A 22,273-nucleotide genomic window follows, 5' to 3' on the forward strand; every position below is an offset into this window, starting at 1 on the left:
ACCTACGGATATCCTTCTGGTTGCCATCCCTATATTGGATGTAGTGGGTAAAATTTGATTGCTTAAAGTGGTGTATAGGCTCTGCTTTGTTGCGAGAGATTTGGGAGTTGTTTTTATTATTATTGAAAGCTCCAAAATAGAGTTGATACATACGAGAGTTGTTTGCTCCCGAATCAGCTATTTGCTCAACAGCTCTAATCTATTTTTTTTAACAAAAACAAAATTTCATTAACGAAAATCAGAATACAATATAGAACAAATAAAACCATGAGGTCTTAAGAACCATTCCATCAGTCCTGATATAGAGTAAGCAGTCCAAGCAAGTTCACGGGCTACACTATTCGCAGAACGGCTAACGAAATTGACACTAACGTCATTTAAAGAACTTAACAGAGATTTGCATTTTTCTAATATAAAGCCATAATTAGACCTAAAAGGTCCTTCCTTAAGATTAACTACCGTAGCAGCATTCGATTTTAACCTCAAATGTTTCCAAAGCCTTATTTTTTAACCAACTCAACGCTTTGCTTTTCCATCTCTGACTTGATAGTTGCCTGCGAGAAGTTTAGAAAACACACCACAGAACTGACATTACAACAAGTCGCTTTGGCTAACTCATCGGCAACATTGATTACAGACCGCTTGATAAAAGATACATTACTATTCTCAAAGTCTAATAATATGAATTTACAATCAGATACAATCACACCAAAACTAGAAACAGACACATCTTAACAATGTAAAGCATTTATTAAGAGTTATGAGTCCGTTTCAATAATGACATCATTGAGGCCACCATTTTTTACCCAACTAAGGACTTCCCTCGTGCTAAAACCCTCAGTAAGTAAATGATTCACATGATAGTACTATTCTTTGTTGCCACAAAACTCTCAGATGAGTTGCGAAGAACAACCTTTGCAAGCCTGCCACATGAGATTTCACATCTTGCTCGACACCTTCAATTTCCAAATTTTTTTCCAAGAACCAGTTGTATAGTGTGTACTCTAATCTACTTCTTATCGGACATTATTTTATCAATTGTTTGAAGAAAAATAATAAACAACAGTTTTATAGAATTGAAACAAATACCCCTCAAACCTGTTAGGTTTTTGTCAATATAGATATTTCTCATAATATTTAAGTATAGAAGCCTAGCATTGTGAAAGTTATGGATGTACAAAAATACAACCAACTCTTTAAATACAACCAACTCAGCCATATATTTTTTATTTTAAAGGTTGTCTGTAACATATAAGCAATAGATTGATTAAGTTTAGTTGGATTGGATTAATTCAATTGAATGGTGGATTGAATTATTTTAATACTGAGGAAAATGAGAAAAAACGGTAAAAACAGAAAAGGGGGAAAACGAGAAACAATATCGGAAAAATGGAAAACAAGAAAAACAGGGAAAATGGGAAATATATAGAAGACAAACGAGAAAAACGAGATAATGGGAAAGGGAAAAGAAAGAGAAAATCTAGAAAAACAAAAAAAAAAAAGAAAATACAAAAAACGGGGAAAAAAAGAGAAAACGAGAGAAAGAAAAAATACAAGGAAAAGCAAAAAAAAATGAGAAAAACGATAAAAATAGGGAAAATGGTAAGTGTTAAGCCCAAAATATACCTAAAATATCATATATAAATACATTAAATTTACATTGAAATCGTGCTAATTATATTCATTTAGAGTACTTTTACGTCTTTATTTACTTCTTTGATGCAAGGTACTTAATTATTTGGTTAAATCCAAATAGGAGCTAAAACGGAGCTAAATCGGAGGAAAAACCTAAATTACGTGCCAAGAATACGTATCAATCAGGAGACTGACTCAAGAAGACAAGAAGCAGCCGAGAGACGGGGAAGAAAGCCCCTGTCGCGACTGAGATTTTCAGAATCTCAGTCGCGACATACGATCACCAGTCGCCGGAAATTCGAAGTCTTCAGCTCGCCCCTTCACCCCCTATTGCGACTGAGATTCTCAGAATCTCATATGAGACAGCAAAGAATTCTGCACAGATTTCACATGTTTAATTCCAAAAAACGCGTCTGTTCGTTTGGATAAAAGCGACCATTCACCAGCGGACACGACCCTTCAATTACAACCCTTCACCAACTATAAATAAGTGATTCATTTCAGAAATCAATGGTGTTGGATAAGTTAGAAAAGTTAGAGAAATCAGAGAGTTATTATGTTGAGTTTCTGATTCAGAAAGAGCCAGAAAGTTAGATTTCATTTATGTGTAAACAAACTTGATGTACACAAGTTGTTATTAGATTAGTTATAAACACAGTAGTATTAGTTTAGTTTCAAAGGTTTTTCATTCTGGTAGTGGACCTAGCGGTCTCTATTCCGAAGATTCAGCGAGAAGAACTAACGGCTGAAGCGCAAAAAGGTCTGACAAGCCTACGGAGTTTGAGCGAAAGATTGACAACCCGGATCTCAAAGTTTTCGTTAAAATGCTATCCATGTTTCTTCTTCTCTGTTAACTTGTGAAGATTCACAATTCATTAATGATATATTTATTTTATTCAATACATTCTTCCTATTATTTTGATATTGTTCTGACAAAATGATTTTCAAAATGATAAATTGGTGTTTTTATTAAAACGTTTTATACAATCATATTTATATAGAAACTTTGTTGAACACTTGAAAGAATTAGTTTTTATGGATGATATGATCGTTAGCGCGGCTTATCGGATATAAAATACTAATTTGATTAAGGTAGAAATCTGCTCCGATCCAGAGAGATTTCTACGGTTCAAAGCCATTTAATTGCATAAATTCTTGTATTATTACATGTTCATAATCTTACCAAAGTTATAGTTGTTTTCTTTGCTTAATGAAAATAAGTTTTATACCTTCCATTTATTCCAACTATGGAAGCATCTGTCTTGTAATCAAAATCTCAAGACAGAATTGTTCTCTAAGTTCAATATAATATTCTTATCTAATCCTAATTTATCCAAACCAATACAATCAATTTAACGATTTTCTTTAGTTAAACCTAAAGACGTGAATAAAACTGAATTAAATAAGTTTTTAGTTAAAAAGCGTTCCTTGTGGGTTCGATATCTTTTATTACTACAAGCGTATGCCGTGCACTTGCGGAAATCGCTCAACAAGTTTTTGGCGCCGTTGTTGGGGAACGCCAAAATTTTTAACAAAATTTTAGATTTTTCGTGTTTTATTTCGAATCTAGGTTTAAACATACTTATTTTAACTTTTATAATTTGATTCGGGATATGAATAAGGGCCCCAAGACCCAAGAGGCCCCAAGGCCCAAGCACCCTCTATAAATACACAGCTCATCTGGGAAGTGAAGGGCGGGTAACTCTTTCTAACTCTCACACATTTGATTAATATACACTCTTGAGCTACTAACTGTCTTGATCGTCGGAGTGCCCACAGGAACCCTTCCCGGCGGCACAGAGACGAACGTCCAGAGCATCAGACCTCTTCAGTAAGGGCTCGGATCACTGTATTCGCATTCCTAGATTATTTGGTGCGGTGAATGTGGACTACAAGTGACTTCAGAGCTTCAAACAAAATGCAGACCCCTACTGACTCTGCCCTAACTGCAGTACCCGAAACAGGAGCAACCAGCTCCATGACGCACGTCGAAGGCACGATCCCGAACATTCCAATCTCCCCCAGAAACCTTGGGCCATTGATGGAAGAGGTAAGCCCTGAAGAAGAGGAGACCTTCAACACCACTCAACTCCTCAATGCGATCCAAGATTTTCAAACGACCCAGGCCGTACACACGGCGACTCAGATGAAGATCATAGACCAGCAAAGAAGTTTGCAGGAGGAGAACGCCAAAATCTGGCAATACCTTAAAGAGGCGGCAGAAATGCAGAAAGAGGGAACTTTGCCAGAGTAGGCCGCAGGGCCGGTGGTCATCGCGGGAAGAGGAGCCGGGGCCGTTGCGACCAGTGAGGGCGAAGCGCGGCGAGAGGGGAATGCAGTCGCGAACAGCGAAGACTTGTTAGGACTAAAGATTCAACGTTTTCTGGACAAAAGGGCCCTCGGGGGCGTGATGGGAGGAAGCATCACCTCCAGCAAAACACCACTAGTGCAAAGGATCATCGAAACGAGGTTCCCGCGCGACTGGAAAGCTCCTCGACTGACCCAATATTCAGGGATCGAGGACCCCAACGACCATGTGGCATCGTTCATGAGCACCATCAATTTATACTCGAAGGATGAGGACATCATGTGTAAGGTTTTCCCCACCACCCTCTCATTGAGCGCACAGGAGTGGTATCGAGGACTTGCCTCGGAATCAATAGATTCTTTTGATCTCCTAAAAGATCTTTTCCTCTCCCGGTTTGCCGCAGCAGCGAAGGTCAGGAAGATCAGTTCGGACCTCAACGGGCTCAAGCAGCGAACAACCGAGCCTCTGCGCAATTTCCTCTCAAGGTTTCATCACATGGCCTCACAAGTTAAAGGCCTCAACCTGGAGGTGGCCCATGACGCCTTGGCAAAAGGGACTACTTGCGAGCCTCTAAAGCAGAAATGTTTCCGAAAGATGCCAAGATCTTTCGAGGAGCTGATGACCATGGCACAAACATTTGTCAGATACGATGACTGTGACCGGCCCGTCGGCTACGAGGAGACAGAAAGGGACAAGGCCAAAGGCGACACGCACAAGCAGGATAAAGGCAGGCCGATCCCGGAGGCACGTGAGGAGGCCCGAGTACGCAAGGAGGCCCCGATGCCTTTTCCGGCCCGAACCGAGCGCGCCAACTTAGAGCGCAGGGGAGATCGATCCCGGGGCAAGGAGGTGCATTACACTATTCAGAGTCAACCTCGCCGATTCACACAGCAAGTTCCGGCCATCGACAAGGGCAAAACCCGGGCAGAAAAGGAGTACTGCAAGTATCACAGATCCTCCGGACATTCCACGGAGAACTGCTATCAACTACAAAAGGAGATTGAGCGGATCACAGAGCAGGGCGCGCCACCAAAGACGAGCAGGCAAAGGGAGCAAAGCCCGAAGCAGCGGGAAGCGGGACGAGCAGAGGAGCCTAAGAGGCCAAGGTACCATGGGGAATACACGTCATAAGGGGAGCACCAGCACTTTTCGCCCCACCCGAGAGCTCCCGTAAAAGGAAGGCGGTCGGACAGACACTAACGGTGCAACCGCCACTCCAGACCAGCCATTCGGAGGCTCTTGTTGTTACCATCAGCATCGCAGGTTTTAAGACACACCGAGTACTGGTAGACACAGGGAGTTCGGTGAACTTGCTCACCTGGGCAACACCCGTGCAATAAAGAATACTCGCACTGCCCTCCGAGCCGGGACTTTCCCTTTGGTTGGCCTCTCAGAGATCGAAGTGCCGGTAAAAGGAGTTATCGCATTACCAACTATCTTCACCGAAGGGGTCGAGGAAATCGAGGATACAGTAGAGTGGGTGGTGGTCGATATCCCCCTGGCCTATAATGCCATCATTGGAAGGCCTCTTCTGGCCGCCCTGAGGGCCACAGTGGATATCTCCGGACTATGCTTGACTTTGCCCCTTCCGCGGGGAAGGATCACCATCCAGGGAGATCGTATGTTGGCCAAAAGATTGCAGTGGGAGGCGACTCAGCCTCGGACAGCGCTCTACTTGGAGGATGGTCTGATGGACATGAGGGGTTACAATCCCGTGCCCATCGAACCGGTCGATGACTGTATCCTCGGGGATAACAAGATAGTGAAAATGGGGACGAGACTCGCTTCCCCGTTGGCCGAAGAGATCAAGGCTGTCCTGGCAGAGCATTCGGATGTGTTCGCCTGGTGCACCGAGGACATCACGGGGGTCTCACCTGATCAAGCAATACACAAACTGAGCATCGACCCCTCTGTCGAACCTGTGAAGCAGAAGATGCGAGTGCAGGCAAAGGACAAGCATGCAGCAGTAAAGGCAGAAATTGACAAACTCCTAGCTGTAAAGTTTATCTGCGAGGTCAACTATCCGAACTGGCTTTCTAATGTTGTACTTGTAAAGAAAGCCAGCGGAAAGTACCGCATGTGTGTAGATTTTACGAATGTCAATAAAGCTTGCCCCGAGGATTCTTACCCGCTGCCTAACATAGATCAACTCCTTGATCAAACTGCTGGTCGCAAGATCTTGTCTCAGTTTGATGCCATCGCTGGTTTCCAACAGATCCCTTTGGACCCAGCCGACACCGAGAAAACCTCTTTCATTACGCACGAAGGCACATATTGTTACAATGTCATGCCTTTCGGATTAAAGAATGCGGGGGCCACATACCAGCGCTTGGTAGATAAGATGTTCGCCCATCTCATTGGCAAGACGGTACAAGTGTATATCGATGACATGGTGGTCCTAAGCACCGAAGAGGGCGACCATCCGCAAGATTTAGCAGAAGTGTTTAAAATTTTCAGAGCCTATAACCTCAAGCTAAACCCGGAAAAATGTTTCTTCGGAATTCGCAGTGGTAAATTCCTGGGTTGCGTGGTATCAAAGAAGGGCATCGAGCCTAACCCCGAAAAATCGAGGCAATTCTAGCAATGGAACCACGGCGCGACCTGCAAGGGGTTCAAAGACTCAATGGAAGAATCATCGCTTTGGGACGTTTCATCTCCTGCTCGGCACAGCGTTGTTTGCCCTTTTATAAAGCAATCAAGAAGGAGCATCCCTTTAGGTGGTCTACAGACTGCCAGGCCGCGTTCAACGCCATAAAAATTTTCCTCGCAACACCCCCACTGCTCTCGGTGCCAAAACCAGAGCAGGACATTCACTTATACTTCACCATCACGGATGAAACAGTAGGAGTCGTTTTAACTCAAGAGGAGGGGATGGAGCTTTTTCCAATCTACTTTCTGAGCAAAGTGTTGAAGGGAGCTGAGATCCGATACTCCGAGGTTGAAAAAGCTCTATTCGCTATCACTCAAGCTTCAGAGCGTCTGAGACCATATTTCCAAGCGCATACGGTTGTGGTCAAAACCAATTATCCGCTAAAAAAGGCCGTCCAGAGACCAGAGGTTTCCGGTCGTATCACCAACTGGTCCGTTCGGCTCTCCCAGTTTGACGTATGTTTTGAGCCCCGCACGACGATCAAGGCTCAGGCACTGTCCGATTTTATTGTCGAGTTCACCAGCTGTTCTATCACCAAACCTACGACAACGACAGCTCGCACTGGCGACATCTGGACGATGAGCATAGATGGGTCCTGCGCTCCAGGATGGGCAGGCGCTGGCATAGCCATTCAAGGACCCGACAATCTCCACATGCAGTACGCCGTCCGACTCGATTTCCCAACCACGAATAATCAGGCCGAATATGAGGCCTTGATCGCAGCTCTTCGACTGTCGAAAACAATAGTGAACGGATAGCTAACGATATGCTCGGACTCAAAGCTTGTCGTCAGCCATGTCAACGGCACTTACAAGGCAAATGACCCAATAATGTGCCAGTACCTGGCCCTCGCCACATCCCTGATCAATGACCTCAGGACGAAAGGAGTAACCCTTGACCTAGTACTAGTACCACGAGAGGAGAATGAGGAGGCAGACGCTATCGCCGCTCTTGCAGCAGGCGAACGGTCCAATGACCCGCTCACCTTAATCGAGATCGCAGGTGCCCCGGCCATTTGCATCGAGAGCTCGCTGCAGATCGACTCAGCAGATGCTGCGGCAGGAGGATGGAGAAGTCCAATTATCAGATATCTTCAGGATGGGACACTCCCCGCAGATCGGACAGTGGCATCCCTCGTGGTCCGACGTTCTTGCCATTATGCATTGCATGATGGCTTACTTTATCGCAAATCCGCCACGCATCCTTGGTTGCGCTGTGTATCCGAGGAAGAGGGGGATCACTGTCTTAAGGAAATTCACCAGGGCATCTGTAGCTCGCATCAGGGCGCCCGGACAATTGCGAAGAAGGCCCGGCTCTAGGGGCTCTACTGGCAGACCATGGATTCCGACGCGATGCGTCTAGTCCGCAGTTGTCAGGCATGTAAACTACACGCCAATACTCATCACGCCCCGGCAGCTCCATTCAAAAGTATCATCACACCTTGGCCATTCGCGGTATGGGGCGTCAACCTGCTCGGCCCTTTCCCGATGGCTTTGGCACAAAAGCGTTTCGTTGTTGTGGCGGTCGATCACTTTACCAAATGGATCGAAGCTGAAGCAATTGCCAAGATAACCGCCGACAACGTCATCAGTTTCCTCAAACGAACAATCATATACCGATTCGGGGTCCCTCACTCCTTTATCACTGACAATGGGAAGCAGTTCGACTGCAGTCAGTTTCGCGATTTTTGCGCGGACTGGGGCATCAAAGGACGGTACACATCGGTGGCTCACCCCCAGAGCAACGGCCTCACGAAGGTAAGCAACCGAACGCTCCTTCGAGGAATCAAAGCGCGATTATCCGACCAAAGCAGGGCATGGCCCGACCACATTACGGCAATCCTATGGTCATACCGCACCACCCCTCATACAGGAACAGGACGCACTCCTTTTTTCCTCGCTTATGGGGCAGAAGCAATGGCGCCATCTGAAGTCATCCTTCGCTCCCCCCGACAAACCAGTTTCGAAGAAGTCGACAATAGCGCGGAGCTCAGGGACGCCAGCGACCAACTAGAAGAGGAGCGCCTTAATGCTCTATTGCATATCACGGCCCATAAGCAGAACATCGCGCGCTATCACGATAGAAGAGTTCGCCCCCGCACTTTTCAAGTCGGAGACCTTGTACTCAGAGACGCCGCAGCTGCACAATCCCCATTAGCTCAAGGAAAGCTCGGCCAATCATGGGAAGGGCCGTACAAGATCGACACTATTCTCCACAATGGAGCTTACAAGATCGCCTCTTTAGACGGGACGGTCTACGACAATAGCTGGAATGTCCAAACATTAAAAAAATATTATCAATAGCTTGTACACGAGAATTATGATTAATAAAGATGTTTTCGTCTTTTCGTCTAACAATCCCATATTGTTAATGATTTCGAGCGAGCAGGACTCTATCGCGTTCTCCGTAAACAAAACATTCAAATGTTATCATAAGGCTCTTCGATCATATCGAACGCCTCCTACATCGTCTAACAATCCTATATTGTTAACGATTTTGAGCGAGCAGAACTCTATCGCGTTCTCCGCAAACAAAACATTCAAATGTTATCATAAGGCTCTTCGATCATATCGAACGCCTCCTACATCGTCTAACAATCCCATATTGTTAACGATTTTGAGCTAGCAGAACTATATCGCGTTCTCCGCCAACAAAACATTCAAATATTATTATAAGGCTCTTCGATCGTATCGAACGCCTCCTACATCGTCTAACAATCCCATATTGTTAACGATTTTGAGCGAGCAGAACTCTATCGCGTTCTCCGCAAACAAAACATTCAAATGTTATCATAAGGCTCTTCGAGCATATCGAACGCCTCCTACATCGTCTAACAATCCCATATTGTTAACAATTTTGAGCGAGCAGAACTCTATCACGGTCTTCGCTCTATATAACATTCAAATGTTATCATAAGACTCTTCGAGCATCCGAATATAACATCCAAACGTTATCATTTGAGCATCTCCACATAACATTCAAATGTTATCAAGAGGCTTCTCGAGCACCTCGAACGTTTGCAACGTCATCCGACGTTTCCTATATCAATAACGATTATCTATTTCTCGCTAATTAAATTTTCTCCATGTTGTAGTACCGTCGGCATAAATTTTTTTGGGAATCTTCACAAACAAAGTGGCTAGATTCAGGTAGACGCACAAACTACATAAACAAGGTCAACTAAAATATCAAAACGCTACAACAAGATCACTCCTGCTACAAAGAAAGCCATTACAAATACACCTATGGCTGAAACAACACATACACAAACCCAACACATTCAGGTAGATCGAGGACAGTCAGGGTTCGGGATAGCTTCCTCATCCATCAAATCTTGATGCATCGCTCTCCAGTCCACACACTCATCGGTATTATGGCTGTTCTGCCTATGGTATAAACAGGCTTTGCCCACATGTGTCACACGGTGATTAGGATTAGCAGGAACGGGACCGAGACTACCCTGCCTTGCGAACTCCAAGAAAACCATACTTCGAGGTTTGATGGGATCGACGAACGTCGGTCCATACGGACGTGTCGGCGAAGCATGGCGCCCTACTCGCCGGTACTCCGTCTCATGAGGCAAGTTAATCACCCTTTCCATCTCATCAGCCAGAAGCCTTTTTATCCAGGAAGGATGCGGATTGAGCACCGGAGAGACAGTCTCATCAGGCTGGAGATACCCGATGCCCTCATGAGACCACATTTTCTTTTCTGTCGAAGAGAGCGCGCTAATAGCTACCTCACAGGAATCGGTGACAGATCCAGTATAGGGAACGGAGTTCTCACTCTCCACTTTCCTCCGTTGAGAGGCCAAGTCCCGGTTCATCCAAACAGGGGACGAATACCTAACCTTCCTTTCCAAGTCGCGCTCCTCAGACGGAGGACAATAGACGTAGGGATGTGGCATCGCTTGTAACCCCCTCACTTGGATCACATGATATCTCACACAATATCAGTTATAGACATGCTTTCAATACTCAATCATATAAACTTCAATCTCATATAAACTTTACATATTATACATAAGAGAAAGCATTTACAATACATGTTTAAGTCATTATCCTGCATAGAGGATTTACAAAACAAAAGTACATCACAAGACTCCAAAATGCCTAGATGAGAATGGACTGACACTGCTGGTGCGACCTTAAGTAAGAAGAACTCCACCTAACTTGTAAAATCTGTTGGCAAGGGGTGAGCTGCCTACTCAATAAACATATTACGCATATATGTATATACAAAAGTAATGTAAAGAGCACAAATCAAAATATATCATCAGTACCAAGTTAGAATTTATTCACCTGTTTCATTTATTATAGTAATACTAATTTTAGAAAGGCCTTGCTGTACTTAGACAATATATATAAAATGGTCCTTGGGCCCAATCTGTATTCCGGCTCACTAAATTCGGAATACAATCATCTGTGCTACGGAGCAGTTACACTCAACTCACATACTCATATATCTCAACACATGTGCTTCCGGCTCACAATATTCGGATAGCACTCTCAACTTGGACCATTTCACATATCCATCTAAGCAAGCTCATATTCATTTATACTCCAACCATTATCCAGTTCCAGTATGTGCACAAGGCTCAACATGCCGTATTTACTCATAACACTGCAACATACTCAATCATATCACTTTCTTATCAATCATAGCGTATCACAAACACTCAAACATGATTCACATCATTCACATCAGATTCAACCACATCTCACACTCAACAAGTCACAAGGCACAATACATTCATACACATATATAAGCAATATGCTTACCGTCGCACTTGGTTCGATATATTCAACACGATCGGGTGTGCGTTCAATTGCACCTTGCCCTCCTAATGTCACATAACATTGATCCAATTAGCCTTAATATAAACTTAATGAAAATATAAACTAAGGAATGCTATATGATTTACAAGACACCAATGCCACAAAGTTCATGCAATCTAATCCTTTTGTCTTAGATCATCACATGACCTACTTGCACACATTCTATCATAACTTTCTCTATATAAATCCAAATTCCCTGATTCTTGAACCTACTGAAACTAGACTTATATGGGTAGAACATATCCAAAATTCACATTAATATCACTTCTACACAATATATGGCATGCAAAATGATTCTGTCCTGTTTCCAGCCAAGAAACAGACTACCCAGTTTTGCATCTACCATAATGCACTCAACCTAGCTCACACTAAGCACAATGGATTGCCAAATCCTTTTACAGACATATACTTCAAGTAGTTAGGAACACTTTTGTATAAAGAAACTTTCTCCAATTCGGACTCTAAGATCCTCAAAATGCTACATCAACATGGCTGCCTCACATGACATTCAATTTCGAGGCAGTCATGATCCATCTAGGTTTTCTTCCTCTATATATGGAATTAAAGTCCCATATTTTACAGAGGGTTTCATAACACATATAGGAACATAGTTTATTCTTTATGTATCTTCAAATTCGAACAATATCAATATGAAAAATAGGCTCCAAAATGACTGAAAGCAGTACCCTAGATTTCTGTTTAGGGCACTTGATACATATCTTGCATTTGGACAGCCTATAACCACTTTAAACAACACCAAAACTCAACAAACTCAATCACAACTCATCCACAACAAATCCTATGATCATACCTAGGTATTTCAGAATTTCCAACTCATAGAAAACAAGCTAAAACTGCATACTAACCTTCAACTTGTGTCTATCACCTAGTATGCTTCCTAACTTGACTTGTTTGGCTTGAAAATGGAAGAAATTGGAAGAGTTTTGTTTGGAGGGTGTTAGGGTATGAACAAGGAAGGTTTGATGAAGCTTTGGTCGAAATTGTGGCTGGAATAGATAAAGAATGAGTTGTGTACATCTTTTAACAAGTGAAGAGGCATACTTTGTCTTACTATTGGGTGACATCATGCTTTGTGAGGTGCTTACTTGCTAAACTTCACTTCTAGCCCTCCATAAGCCTAATTTAATCAATTAAGGACATGTGCATTCATTCATTTAAGTCCAAACTCAATTAACCAATCGTTACATCTTAACGACACACTAATCGCCTCCTAATCGCATGGTAATCGCATTAGGAATACGAAACTTCTAATGACAATGAGATGAATCTAAAATGCATGTATTCAATCATGAAAACATATATGAATGTGGAAAGATGTATATGTTAGGGTTTTAGGGATGTTACATCGCTAATATTGCCTTTTGCACCTCCAACATGCGGGCCGGATCGACAACGTCCCGAAGCGACATTTCTCCGAGAAGATCAGTTAAATAAGAAAAGGAAGAGACGAAAGAGAAATTGCAAGTCCACAATAAAATCCGGCTCCTATTTATAGCAAGAAGGAGAGAGGACGTGAAAGACATCACAATGAACTCCAATCAAATCAACATGCAGAATACATAATTAAAATACCACAAGATCACAAAAAAGATTCAGATTGTACGGGTCATCATTACATCTTTGAAAGCAAAAGCGAATGAGCAAAACACAACTGCCTACTACTTCTTCTTGAAACGACCACAGAATTCGACAGCCTTCGCCTGGGCAGCCTTGTCATACACATTCGGAGCGAAGATCACCTCCGGAGGAACCTCATACCCGGCAGAGTAAGCAGCGGTGATCAGCATCATACGATCCAGCTTTATAAGTTTCTCCTCGCGCTGACCAGAGAAAGCACGAAGATCAGCAACTTCCTTTCGTGCAACTTCCAGTTGTTGCCTAAGGGAGTCGTTCTCTACGGACAGCAGCTTCGCCTGTCCCATCTTCTCCTTCAGATTCTCCGCCACTCGGCGAGACCACCCAATAGCCATCCTGAGCAACACCCGATAAGCACAAATCTCCTCGACATCCTGTGTCAACCTCTTGGAGAGCTCCACTCGACCGACCGTCTCTACTTTCAGTTTCTCGGACAGAACGGTAATCTCGGCCCTACGACGTTCCAGAAGCTCCCCGATAGCTACCAATCTCTTATTTGCATCCTCTAGATCGCCAACAGATCTCCGCAGACCGTGTTCCATGTCATGAAAGACTTGATCATCATTAACGCACATGTCAAACACCCTGGTTGCATTCTGGATAGCCTACATAAAATAACACAAGTTAAAGCCGACAATCATGAAGGATAAATCTAAGCAAACAGTACGGATAGGAAAACCCACCACACCAAGGGCCGATAGGGTTTCCAAGCCCAGGTTCATTTTTGAAACTCCCTCCATCCGCTGGTGCTCCCCGGGAACCCTGACAACACGAGCCATCGTCCGAGCTAGATCGGAGGTCATCATATCAGAATGCACCGATAAATTCATGATATAGTCCCTGAACTTGGAGATTTTCGTTTCCATCCTCTTAACCATTTCCGGATGATCTCCTACCCGATCCGGCACATCAGCAGACAGCTCGGTCCCGCCATCAGTATAGGACTTCCTGGCACCCTCGCTGGCCCCAGCTGCATTTTTCCCGGTAGGCTCTTCCCCGGCCCCAATTTCTTCCACAGATTTCCCCATCTCCCTTTTTCGCTTTCGCGCAAGCACCCCATGATTCGGGCTCCCGCCTTTTTCCTCTTCAACGATGATCACCTCCACATCGCCCTCGGGCTCCTGGGCAGCTGGATCATTCACGGGCATTCCTTGCGGAACGTCGACTATTCCGTCAGCATCTTCTCGCGCATCAAGGACCCCTCCCATACTCTGCACCACCTGGTTCGCATCCTCGAGTGAGAAAAATGAGGCCAATGAACCCGAAGCTCCTCCGAACGCCTCATCAGCGGTCTCCAGACCAACACTGAATTCGTTGGGGTCAAAGTCCATGCTGACGCGGGGATTTCCTGGACCTGCAAATACAGAAGGAAAAAGTACACTAAGGCATTCCTAATACACAACAGAGCATTATGTGCGACGAAATTCACAAAGCAAGTTAAAACCCCAGCCCCTCACCTACAACGGCAACATTCACCGAGATCGCCTCCAGTTCCGCCAATTCTCCAGCCTTGAAGTTATATCCCCGTTTCCATTTCTCAAAATCCGCAACCGACCACCCCGAAAGTTGAGCCATCCGCCATTGGTTCCAGATGTAATAACCGACGGCCAGAAAATGACGAACTAACTCATCTACATCCTGCTTATGATCCTTATCTGACGGGAGATCTTTTAGGTATTTCACTAGATTCTCCTCGGATGGCAGCTTCGGGCGGGTTTTCAGCCATCGACTAGAATCCATGGGGTCTTCGTTCCATACCACCCTAAAAGGAAGTCTCCATCGAGTTTCCTCACCAGGAAATAGCGGTGCCGGTATTCAGATACTTTATCTTTCAAACCACCGATCACTTTGAACTTCTGGTGGGAGAACGTAACATGTTGAGATCGGTGCCCTTTGCTTGGTTTAAAAAACTCACGAAAAACCAAACCTGTTGCTCGATACCCGATAGATCGACACAAAGAATAGAAGGCCACCATCATTCTCCATCCGTTCGGATGTATTTGCCCGAGGCACAAATCGTATTCCTTCAGCACTTCTACAAAAAAGGGAAGGAGCGGCAGCCGCATCCCCGATTCAAACTGCTCCTCGTAAACGATGAGCTCATTTGCACCACCCACAGAGTGAGCTCGATTTTCTTCGCCCAGCGCAACCAATTCATAGGGTTTCCCGAGTCGATACACCGCAGATATCGCCGGTAGGTCCGCCGAGATGATTATACTATACGCATCCTCCACCGACAAGGATTCTGGTCTTTTAGGACGCTCGGCTCTCTCAAAGCGCTTACCGTCGATATTGGAAGTCCCAGGAGATCGAGTCCACACCCTCTCGCGCATTTCATCGTAAATCGCGGCAAGGGGCCGCTCCTTGGTAATCAGACCCTCCGACACAACCACTACCACCTCTAGAACGCCGGCAGCAACGCCTCCGGCAGGCCGCTCGACGGTAGGCGGCGGACGAGCGACAGATTTCTTTCTTTTCTTCGCCCCACCGGCCACTGCGCTAGTTTCACTCTCTTTTTCCGCTCGCCTTTTTCGCGATACTTCTCGCGTCCGCGAAACGTGAAATCACCAAGGGTAACTGGCGGCAGTCTGCTTAGGGCTCCCCGTGAAGAACCCTTTGACATAATACCCCTCCCCAGAAAAGACGAAATAAAACAAAAAAACACAAAGCCAAAGCCAAGAAATTATACGACTAACCTTAGAAAAGAGTTACAACAAACTGACGTAAGGAATCTCCCGAAGAACAATGATAGTCAAATGACCACCAAATATGCAGAGCACGAACAAAAGAAGGTGGGCCGGCATGATCGCAGGAGGAAGGCAGAACCCACAGAAATAAAAAAACGACGGCAAATACTCTCCCAAAGAAAAATTTGAGGAAGAAATAAGAAGCTTTCTACTTACCTCTTCTATTATTTATAGCAAAAGGGTAAAGGGCGCCGGCACCGCGCATATTTTCGAGAAATATTACGGCGCATGCGGAGGCATTAATTACAGACGCAATTAATGCGGCGCTACAAACAAAAAACGCATGCAGCAATCCCAGAGGTCTCTTCATTTAAACCGACGAGCTCTTCTCACAGTTGTCCACCATTATCTAGGCAAGAAACAGTTGCAATCTCAAATCTTCTCGCATTAAATACTAGAATTGACTCGTCGGTGGGGGGACTACATGATTCGGGATATGAATAAGGGCCCCAAGGCCCAAGAGGCCCCAAGGCCCAAGCACCCTCTATAAATACACAGCTCATCTGGGAAGTGAAGGGCGGGTAACTCTTTCTAACTCTCACACATTTGATTAATATACACTCTTGAGCTACTAACTGTCTTGATCGTCGGAGTGCCCACAGGGACCCTTCCCGACGCAGAGACGAACGTCCAAAGCATCAGACCTCTTCAGCAAGGGCTCGGATCACTGTATTCGCATTCCGAGATTATAATTTATTAATTTTAATTTACTAATTTATTTATTTTTCAAATTCTGTTTTGAAGGTAGTTTCGGTTTGTGCAAGATTTCAGGTTCATGCGCAGTTCTCGAAGTTCGGGCATTGTACCAGACCCTATAGACCCAGAAATTGAAAAAACCATTAGAAAGAACAAGAAAAACAAGAAAAACAAAAATAAGACTCCAGTAAAAACAAACTCTGAGCCAGAAAAAATGGCAGACCCACCAACACTTATGGATTACGCTAGGCCAGGTGTGGCCGGTGTAACCAATAGTATCGTTAGACCTAGAATTACCGCAATCCAATTTGAAATTAAGCCAACTTTGCTTAATATGTTGCAAAATAATGTAACATTTTACGGGTTACCTAACGAAAATCCTAACACCCATCTGACAAATTTCCTTGAAATTTGTGACACTTTTAAAATCCCAGATGTGATTGCCGAAGCAATCAAACTTCGACTTTTTCCTTTCACTTTGAAGGATAGAGCCAAAGAGTGGTTAACTTCGATGCCAGGCGCAACGTTTGCAACTTGGAAACAATTAGCCCAAGCATTTTTATCAAAATATTTTCCTTTAGCAAAAACCGCAAGAGTCATAAAAGAGTTAACATCTTTTTCCCAAAATGATAATGAGACTCTTTATGAGACTTGGGAACGTTTTAAAGAACTTCAACGTTTATGCCCACACCACCAATTACCCGCTGAACTTTTAATGCGAACATTTTACAATGGACTAAATCCTACAACTAGAAGCTCATTAGATGCCATGTCGGGAGGGCTATTTATGAAGAAAACATCAGCCCAAGCAAGAGAACTTTTAGAGGAAATGGCAATCAACAGTAGTATGTGGGCCGCGGAACATGGACATGTACCGGTGGCGAAACCATCATCCTCGACCACATCATCAGTTAAAGGTATAGTGGAACTTGATCCAGTCGCAATGTTACAAGCCCAATTTTCTGCCTTATCGCACAGAATTGATAGGTTTATGGCACCGTGCAATACCAATGGTAATCCAATCCAAACGGATGTGGATTATGAAAATATGAGTGAGATCGAACAGGTAAATTTTGTCCAAGGGCAAAACCAAACTAATAATCCTTATTCCTCTACTTATAATTCTGGATGGAGGAATCTGTTGGTCCAGTGTGATTAGTTCCAAGGGGGGGGGGGGTTAGGAACTAATATAACTTTTTCGTTAATTAATCTTGCTGACTTAATAATTTTGGTGAGTTTATTAACTCAGCTTTGGTCAGCTTGGCTGATTTTAATGCAAGACAACTTTAGTCAGATGCTGACTAAGACTGTTTCACTAGAGAGTTGGGAATTGACACTTGTGGTCAGCTTCCAACTCAGCACTCCAATTTACTTAGTGTCAGTTTCAAACAGTTTATATGCTGAGTAAATATAACAAGCAACACAAGCACTTATATATATATATATATATATATATATATATATTTGAGAGAGTTAGAAATTACTCAGTATCACTTATCCTGGTTCGGCCTCTCCGCCTACGTCCAGTCCCCAGAATCCTCCGGGCTTTTAGAATCCAATACTGAGCTCTTTAAGGGTAGAGCACAAACCGATTACAGGCAGTTGAATATGCAAGAGTACCTTCCTCTATTCGTCTACTCAACTCCTACTAAGCGCTACAACCCAGCACTTAGATTTCTCTACCACTAAGTACTTAAGACCGAGTACTCAGCACGCACACTCTCAATATTACAATTGATTACAAACTTATTCCTTTTAAAATAAAGAACACTTTAGATGATTACAGACAATCAATCTAGCATTTACACAAAGAATAGAAGATTGGTGTAAGCTTTCTCTTTTGTTTTGAGTGCTTTGAATTTGTATCTTTCTCACTTGTAATTTTCTGTGAAATCGGCAATCTTCCAAATGATATCTTTGTCCCTTTTATAGTTGAAATGAGAGGAATAGATCATTTGAAATTGATTTGTCCGTTGAGTCTAAAACGTCTCTTTTTTGGGGGGACAAACCTCTGGTCATCTTCAGATGTGCAGGCCAATCCTGTCTTCTGAATTCTTCAGACGTCAAATTTGCCTTCTTCCTACAGACTTTGTCTTCTTGCGGCAGTTTGTCTTACAGCATCGGACAGTTGACCCATGCATCTTGGAATTTGGCTTTTGCGTAATTCAAGGCTTCTATTATTGGTGCAGACAGTTGTCGAAGTTGTCTTTTAGTTAACGGATCCTTCAAGCTGTCTTGAAGATCACCCAGCTTTACTTCGATAGTTATTGTCTTTGATTTTCACCAATACTCATACTGATTTCTTTTTCCACTCAGCTTCCATGGTCAGCTTCGTTCTGTAGAATCTATTTCTTGGAGCAGACTTCTTATGTGCTGAGCTTCGTTTAACTCAGCTTCTTTGATTAGCTTTATTCTGAAGCTGTTGTTCTGAAGATGACTTATCTTCTCTTATGCTGAGTTGCTCTTCACTCAGCTTGTGTTGTGTTCTCATGCTGACTTTGTCCTGTCTTAATCTTTATTTCTTTTTGCATTTATACTCAATATTGAACAAACGGATTAGTACAATTAAATCAAAGCACTTAAATTTAATTGTCTCTTAATCATTGATTAAACTTAAATGATTTTGTCAAATCAAAATCTTATAGAAAGGTGTTTCAACAGAATCATCCTAACTTTAACTGGAAAGATAATAATAATGCAAGTGCTAATCAAAATCGTACTAGTAATTATCAAAATCAGTCAAGAGATACGATTAGCACTTTATCTTCTAAAATCGACAAATTCATAGATGCTATCAGTGGAAAAATAAGTAATCACGACGATGGTTTTAAACGGATCGAAAATAAATTCGATCAGCTTATTAAAAACCACTCATCTAGCATCTATAATTTGGAGGTCCAAATTAGTCAACTTGCTAAATCAATTCCATCCCAAAAAGAGGGAAGTCTTCCCAGCCATACGGAAGAAAATCTGAAAGAGCAGGTAAAGGCTATCACTCTTCGTTCAGGGAAAAATTATCTAGGTCTGGAAATGCCCGGAAATGCAACATTACCAGGAACTGATTTACCAAAGCCCAAAGAAGATATCTTAAACACAAAAAGTTCACCAATTGACTTAGGTATAAAACCATTTGTACCCAAACCACCTTTTCCGCACAAAGTCCGAAATAAGGACTATGACAAACAACTTTTAACGTTTTTAGACAAACTTAAAAATTTGCACATTAATTTGACGTTCATGGATGCAATTACGCAAATTCCTAACTATGGTAAGTTTTTAAAGGATTTAATTTCAAAGAAAATCAGTTGGGAAGGAATTTCATCCATTTCATTAACTGAAGATTGTAGTTCAATAGTGTCAAGTAATTTGCCCACTAAACTCAAAGATCCCGGATGTTTTACTATTCTGTGTAAGTTGGGAGATATTGAATTCTCAAGTTGTCTTTGTGATTTAGGAGCAAGTATAAACTTAATGCCATTGTCTATTTTTAACAAGTTAGGTTTAGAAGAAGATATCAAACGTACCAATATGGTTTTGCAATTAGCGGATCAAACCACTAAGAGACCATATGGTATAATTGAAGATGTTTTAGTCAAAGTCGATAAATTTATTTTTCCTACCGATTTTGTTATATTGGATTTTGCATATGACGTTAATTGTCCACTAATTTTTAGTAGACCGTTTATGAACACAGGACGTGCTCTAGTAGATGTGTCGGAAGGGAAAGTAGTTTTGAGGATAGGAGAAGATAAGATCGAGTTTAATATGAACAAAGCGATGAAATATCCTATGGAGGAATTCGCTTGTATGAAACTTGATTTAGTTGAAGAATGTGTCAATGACGTTATTCAAAGAGAAGAAATAATAAAACGTATAATGGGTGAGGAATTAGAAGATAAGGACCCAGAGCCTTTGATTCGAGAAGATGGACCAGTTCCGCCTTCGATTGTAATACCCCCTAAATTAGAACTTAAAGAATTACCCAGTCATTTGAGGTACGCTTTCTTAGGCGAATGCGATTCTCTACCTATAATTATCTCTAACAAATTAACAAATGATCAAGAAGAAAAATTGAAAGAAGTTGTTAGAAATAGGATAGGAAGTATGGGATGGCAAATTTCAGACTTAAAAGGAATTAATCCTAGTATCGTAATGCATAGAATTCACTTAGAAGAAGATAAGCCACCTAAAGCGGATAGGCAAAGACGATTAAATCCGAACATGAAAGAAGTAGTCAAAAATGAGATTACTAAACTTCTTGACAATGGAATCATTTATCTGATCTCGGATAGTGAATGGGTTAGTCCAATCCATTGTGTACCTAAAAAGGGAGGCATAACTGTTGTAAGGAATGACGAAGGTGAATTAATACCTACGCGAACCACCACCGGTTGGAGGGTTTGTATAGACTATAGGAACCTAAACAAAGCAACTAGGAAAGATCATTTTCCTCTACCTTTCATTGATCAAATGATCGAAAGGATAGCCGATCATGCATTTTATTGTTTCCTAGACGGTTATTCTGGATTCTTTCAAATTTACATTTACCCGGATGACCAAGACAAAACAACCTTCACGTGTCCTTATGGAACATTTGCATATAGGAGAATGCCATTTGGTCTATGTAATGCACCAGCAACGTTTCAACGATGTATGACAGCAATATTTAATGATTTCATTGAAGATATAATGGAAGTTTTCATGGATGATTTTTCAGTTTATGGAGATTCTTTCGATGCATGTTTACAGAACTTAGATAAAGTACTGTCTAGATGTGAAGAAACGAATTTAGTATTAAATTGGGAAAATGTCATTTCATGGTAGACGAAGGAATTGTTTTAGGTCATAAGATATCTGAAAAAGGTTTAGAAGTGGATAGAGCAAAGACTTCAGTTATAGAAAAATTACCCCCACCAACTACTGTTAAGGGAGTAAGATCATTTTTAGGTCATGCAGGCTTTTATAGAAGGTTTATAAAAAACTTTTCTGTAATCTCCAAACCACTTACTAATTTGCTTATGAAAGATTCAACTTTTGATTTTAATGAGGATTGTTTACAAGCTTTCAATATATTGAAAACAGCTTTAGTCAGTACACCTATAATATCGAAACCCGATTGGAATTTACCTTTCTAAATTATGTGCGATGCAAGTGACTTAGCTGTAGGGTGTGTATTAGGTCAAAGGAAGGATAAGAAACTTCATGTTATATATTATGCGAGTCACACATTGTCCGGTGCACAGTTAAATTACACCACAACTGAAAAAGAAATGCTAGCGGTAGTTTTTGCATGTGATAAGTTTAGATCATACCTGTTAGGATCTAAAGTCATCATTTATACAGATCATGCAGCTTTAAGATATTTATTTGCTAAGAAAGATGCAAAACCACGTCTTATTAGATGGGTCTTATTATTGCAAGAATTTGACATAGAGATTAAAGATAAAAAGGGAGTTGAAAACCTTGTCGCCGATCATCTATCAAGACTTGAAGATGAAAACGGTCCCATCGGTGAAACATTAGGCATTCGAGATGATTTCCCCGATGAATATCTCATGCAAGTACAAAGTGTCATAGCACCATGGTATGCGGATATAGCCAATTACTTAGCTGCACATGTTGTGCCAGATGGATTAAATTCTCAGGAAAGGAAGAAATTCTTTTCGGAAGTTAAGAAATATTTTTGGGAAGATCCATTTTTGTTCAAAACATGCGGTGATGGAATGCTTAGGAGATGTGTTAA

The 22,273-nt window shown here is 42.4% G+C and overlaps 1 non-coding gene across 1 annotated transcript; it reads right to left on the minus strand.

Annotated features, from left to right (window-relative positions):
• Positions 1-17,122: 17,122 nt before the first annotated feature.
• Positions 17,123-17,229, minus strand: LOC136201691 (small nucleolar RNA R71). The gene has a single exon (XR_010674034.1). It is a non-coding gene; the product is annotated as a small nucleolar RNA R71 (small nucleolar RNA).
• Positions 17,230-22,273: the final 5,044 nt, after the last annotated feature.

Source organism: Euphorbia lathyris, chromosome 7 (genome assembly GCF_963576675.1).
Source record: "Euphorbia lathyris chromosome 7, ddEupLath1.1, whole genome shotgun sequence".
NCBI lineage: Eukaryota > Viridiplantae > Streptophyta > Magnoliopsida > Malpighiales > Euphorbiaceae > Euphorbia > Euphorbia lathyris.